The sequence below is a fragment of the Oncorhynchus keta genome, chromosome 26 (assembly GCF_023373465.1).
Source record: "Oncorhynchus keta strain PuntledgeMale-10-30-2019 chromosome 26, Oket_V2, whole genome shotgun sequence".
NCBI classification, from domain to species: Eukaryota; Metazoa; Chordata; class Actinopteri; order Salmoniformes; family Salmonidae; genus Oncorhynchus; species Oncorhynchus keta.
The window spans coordinates 28,618,688-28,624,687 of NC_068446.1; positions in this window are offsets into that span (position 1 = coordinate 28,618,688).

Below are 6,000 nucleotides of genomic sequence, written 5' to 3' on the forward strand. Positions count from 1 at the left end.
CCGAAGAACACCATCCCAACCGTGAAGGACAGGGGTGGCAGCATCATGTTTTGGGGGTGCTTTGCTGCAGGAGGGACTGGTGCACTTCACAAAATAGATGGCATCATGAGGGAGGACAATTATGTGGATTTATTGAAGCAAAATCTTAAGACATGAGTCAGGAAGTTAAAGCTTGGTCGCAAATGGGTCTTCCAAATGGACAATGACCCCAAGTAAACTTCCAAAGTTATGGCAAAATGGCTTAAGGACAACAAAGTCAAAGAATTGGAGTGGCCATCACAAAGCCCTGACCTCAATCCTATAGAAAATTTGTGGGCAGAACTGAAAAAGCGTGTGTGAGCAAGGAGGACTACAAAGCTGACTCAGTTACACCAGTTCTGTCAGGAGGAATGCACCAAAATTCACCCACCTTATTGTGGGATGCTTGTGGAAGGCTACCCGAAACGTTTGACCCAAGTTAAACAATTTAAAGGCAATGCTACCAAATACTAATTGAGTGTATGTAAACTTCTGACCCACTGGGAATGTGATGAAAGAAATAGAAGGTCAAATAAATAATTCTCTCTACTATTATTCTCACATTTCACATTCTTAAAATAAAGTCGTGATCCTAACTGACCTAAGACAGGGAATTTTTTCTAGAACTAAATGTCAAGAATTGTGAAAAACTGAGTATAAATGTATTTGGCTAAGGTCAAATCAAATCAAATCAAATTTATTTATATAGCCCTTCGTACATCAGCTGATATCTCAAAGTGCTGTACAGAAACCCAGCCTAAAACCCCAAACAGCAAGCATTGCAGGTGTAGAAGCACGGTGGCTAGGAAAAACTCCCTAGAAAGGCCAAAACCTAGGAAGAAACCTAGAGAGGAACCAGGCTATGTGGGGTGGCCAGTCCTCTTCTGGCTGTGCCGGGTGGAGATTATAACAGAACATGGCCAAGATGTTCAAATGTTCATAAATGACCAGCATGGTCAAATAATAATAATCACAGGCAGAACAGTTGAAACTGGAGCAGCAGCACGGCCAGGTGGACTGGGGACAGCAAGGAGTCATCATGTCAGGTAGTCCTGGGGCACGGTCCTAGGGCTCAGGTCCTCCGAGAGAGAGAAAGAAAGAAAGAGAGAATTAGAGAGAGCATATGTGGGGTGGCCCGTCCTCTTCTGGCTGTGCCGGGTGGAGATTATAACAGAACATGGCCAAGATGTTCAAATGTTCATAAATGACCAGCATGGTCGAATAATAGTACGGCAGAACAGTTGAAACTGGAGCAGCAGCATGGCCAGGTGGACTGGGGACAGCAAGGAGTCATCATGTCAGGTAGTCCTGGGGCATGGTCCTAGGGCTCAGGTCAGTTGAAACTGGAGCAGCAGCATGGCCAGGTGGACTGGGGACAGCAAGGAGTCATCATGTCAGGTAGTCCTGGGGCATGGTCCTAGGGCTCAGGTCCTCCGAGAGAGAGAAAGAAAGAAGGAGAGAATTAGAGAACGCACACTTAGATTCACACAGGACACCGAATTAGGACAGGAGGGGTACTCCAGATATAACAAACTGACCCTAGCCCCCCGACACAAACTACTGCAGCATAAATACTGGAGGCTGAGACAGGAGGGGACAGGAGACATAAGGTGTATGTAAACTTTCGACTTCAACTCTACATTTACTGTACTTTTCACGGCATTTGTTGATAACAAAGTCTGAAAATACTCTGGATACAGTAAACTGATAAGAATATTCTTGCAAAATTTGAGGTACATAAGACAAAAAAATACAAGGGTTTGAGTGAGAGGTCCAACTCTCACCTCTCCAAAGTGTGTACAGTTCCTAAGTAATTTTATTGCACTTAACGTGTGTCCTCCATAACACAACCAAGCCGTACTGCTTCTTGACACAATGCCCACTTAACCCAGAAACACCAATGTGTCAGAGGAAACACTGTGCACCTGGCAACCATGTCAGCATGCACTGCACCTGGCCCGCCACAGGAGTTGCTAGTGCACAATGGGCCAATTGTGTGCCGCAACATGGGTCTCCCGGTCATGGCCGGCTGCGACAGAGCCTGGACTTGAACCCAGAATCTCTAGTGGCACAGCTAGCACTGCGATGCAGTTCCTTCCTTCCAATTTAGGCCATTTTCATTGTCCACATCGGCCATTTTCAAACCGTATACAGGCACGACCCACTGGGCATAGACGTCAAATCAATGTCTATTCCATGTTGGTTCAACGTCATTTCATTGAAATGGCGTGGAATCAACGTTGATTCAACCAGTGTGTGCCCAGTGTGGAGTGTAAAGGGCCACCAAATGGGGTTTTAAAGTTAGCCTGATCTGGCGTGAATCTATTCCCAACACGTTTTGTCTGCATATGCCTTCCCGCTGGACTCCACGTCATTTCAATGAAATTACTTTAAACGAACATGGAATAGACGCTGAATAGACGTCTGTGACCAGTGGGTTTTTACGTTGAGAAGAGGCGAAGACAATCATGGTGAGGAAATAGAGTCTATTTAAATGATGAACATCTATTTTAAAATCACTATTACTCTCCTCCCACCCTAAATTGACTCTCCCCTCACTTATGTCTCTCTTTCTCTCTCTGGCGCATGTAAATGCCCCCAAATTGCTGAAGGAACTTAGTTATAATGCTGTGCCTATATTATGTCACATCTTTTTCTGTGGCAGCAAATCCATTTTTTTCTGCTGTTTTCTGAAACATGTAGAAAGCCTCTGCCTCGCATTGTATTGTTTGTTCTCTGTGATGTGGGCACGATCTGTTGGTGTAATCCCCCATTTGTTCCAAAGCCAAGAAATCCATAAGACCAAGAATATCCCATATTTTATATTGTTACAGTAGCCATGTAACATGCCATTCTATTTGAAAACAGCAGTTGACTCAATGTTGCGAGAACACTATGATACTGTGAGTCTGGTAGTGATGGGAAAGTCCCAGTCACCTGGTTGTAAAGAGGGTGAAATTCAGTCCTAACAAACTCTCCTATTCCTCCACAGGTGGATAAAGAATTAATCATATTTTTTACAATTATTTCTATCATGGAACATAGACAGTCAGTGTAGAACACCTAATGCTAACCCTTCTTGTTAATGATCCAGAGGAGACAGTTTAAATTGACACAAAGCTCCTGTGGAGATGGTTTTATGAGAGAGTGATATGGCCGCTTAATAAGACGGGTTACATCTGAAGAAAATAGGTAGGGCTATTAGTCAGAGTTTCTACAGAGGCAAAGAGCAAAGAGCAACTTGGCATCTCTAAAGAGCATAACATTCAAAACCTCTGCTGTGAATGTGAATTAGTAGACAGTACTGTTTTACCTCTTATTATTTGTTGATGAGCAGGAAATGATTAATAGATGGTGTTTTCTACACCAGTTATAAAGAGATGGTGTTTTCTACACCAGTTATAAAGAGATGGTGTTTTCTATGCCAGTGATAGAGAGATGGGGTTTTCTATGCCAGTGATAGAGAGATGGGGTTATCTATGCCAGTGATAGAGAGATGGGGTTTTCTATGCCAGTGATAGAGAGATGGGGTTATCTATGCCAGTGATAGAGAGATGGGGTTATCTATGCCAGTGATAGAGAGATGGGGTTATCTATGCCAGTGATAGAGAGATGGGGTTATCTATGCCAGTGATAGAGAGATGGGGTTTTCTATGCCAGTGATAGAGAGATGGGGTTTTCTATGCCAGTGATAGAGAGATGGGGTTTTCTATGCCAGTGATAGAGAGATGGGGTTTTCTATGCCAGTGATAGAGAGATGGGGTTTTCTATGCCAGTGATAGAGAGATGGGGTTTTCTATGCCAGTGATAGAGAGATGGGGTTTTCTATGCCAGTGATAGAGAGATGGGGTTTTCTATGCCAGTGATATATAGATGGTGTTTTCTACACCAGTTATAAAGAGATGGTGTTTTCTATGCCAGTTATAAAGAGATGGGGTTATCTATGTCAGTGATAGAGAGATGGGGTTATCTATGCCAGTTATAAAGAGATGGGGTTATCTATGCCAGTGATAGAGAGATGGTGTTTTCTATACCAGTTATAAAGAGATGGGGTTTTCTATGCCAGTGATAGAGAGATGGGGTTATCTATGCCAGTGATAGAGAGATGGGGTTATCTATGCCAGTGATAGAGAGATGGTGTTTTCTATGCCAGTGATAGAGAGATGGGGTTTTCTATGCCAGTGATAGAGAGATGGGGTTTTCTATGCCAGTGATAGAGAGATGGGGATTTCTATGCCAGTGATAGAGAGATGGGGTTATCTATGCCAGTGATAGAGAGATGGGGTTATCTATGCCAGTGATAGAGAGATGGGGTTTTCTATGCCAGTGATAGAGAGATGGGGATTTCTATGCCAGTGATAGAGAGATGGGGTTATCTATGCCAGTGATTGAGAGATGGGGTTTTCTATGCCAGTTATAAAGAGATGGTGTTTTCTATGCCAGTGATAGAGAGATGGGGTTATCTATGCCAGTTATAAAGAGATGGGGTTATCTATGCCAGTTATAAAGAGATGGGGTTATCTATGCCAGTGATAGAGAGATGGGGTTATCTATGCCAGTGATAGAGAGATGGGGTTTTCTATGCCAGTGATAGAGAGATGGGGTTTTCTATGCCATTTATAAAGAGATGGGGTTATCTATGCCAGTGATAGAGAGATGGTGTTTTCTATGCCAGTGATAGAGAGATGGGGTTTTCTATGCCAGTGATAGAGAGATGGGGTTTTCTATGCCAGTTATAAAGAGATGGGGTTATCTATGCCAGTTATAAAGAGATGGGGTTATCTATGCCAGTGATAGAGAGATGGGGTTATCTATGCCAGTTATAAAGAGATGGGGTTATCTATGCCAGTTATAAAGAGATGGGGTTTTCTATGCCAGTGATAGACAGATGGGGTTATCTATGCCAGTGATAGACAGATGGGGTTATCTATGCCAGTTATAAAGAGATGGGGTTATCTATGCCAGTTATAAAGAGATGGGGTTTTCTATGCCAGTGATAGAGAGATGGGGTTTTCTATGCCAGTTATAAAGAGATGGGGTTATCTATGCCAGTGATAGAGAGATGGGGTTATCTATGCCAGTTATAAAGAGATGAGGTTATCTATGCCAGTTATAAAGAGATGGGGTTATCTATGCCAGTTATAAAGAGATGGGGTTATCTATGCCAGTTATAAAGAGATGGGGTTATCTATGCCAGTTATAAAGAGATGGGGTTATCTATGCCAGTGATAGAGAGATGGGGTTATCTATGCCAGTTATAAAGATATGGGGTTATATATGCCAGTGATAGAGAGATGGGGTTTTCTATGCCAGTTATAAAGATATGGGGTTTTCTATGCCAGTGATAGAGAGATGGGGTTTTCTATGCCAGTTATAAAGACATGGGGTTTTCTATGCCAGTGATAGAGTGATGGGGTTATCTATGCCAGTGATAGAGAGATGGGGTTATCTATGCCAGTTATAAAGAGATGGGGTTATCTATGCCAGTTATAAAGAGATGGGGTTATCTATGCCAGTTATAAAGAGATGGGGTTATCTATGCCAGTTATAAAGAGACGGGGTTATCTATGCCAGTGATAGAGAGATGGGGTTATCTATGCCAGTTATAAAGAGATGGGGTTATATATGCCAGTGATAGAGAGATGGGGTTTTCTATGCCAGTTATAAAGATATGGGGTTTTCTATGCCAGTGATAAAGAGATTGAGTTTTGTATGCCAGTTATAAAGAGATGGGGTTTTCTATGCCAGTTATAAAGAGATGGGGTTTTCTATGCCAGTTATAAAGAGATGGGGTTATCTATGCCAGTTATAAAGAGATGGGGTTTTCTATGCCAGTGATAGAGAGATGGGGTTATATATGCCAGTGATAGAGAGATGGGGTTATCTATGCCAGTGATAGAGAGATGGGGGTTTCTATGCCAGTGATAGAGAGATGGGGTTATCTATGCCAGTTATAAAGAGATGGGGTTTTCTATGCCAGTG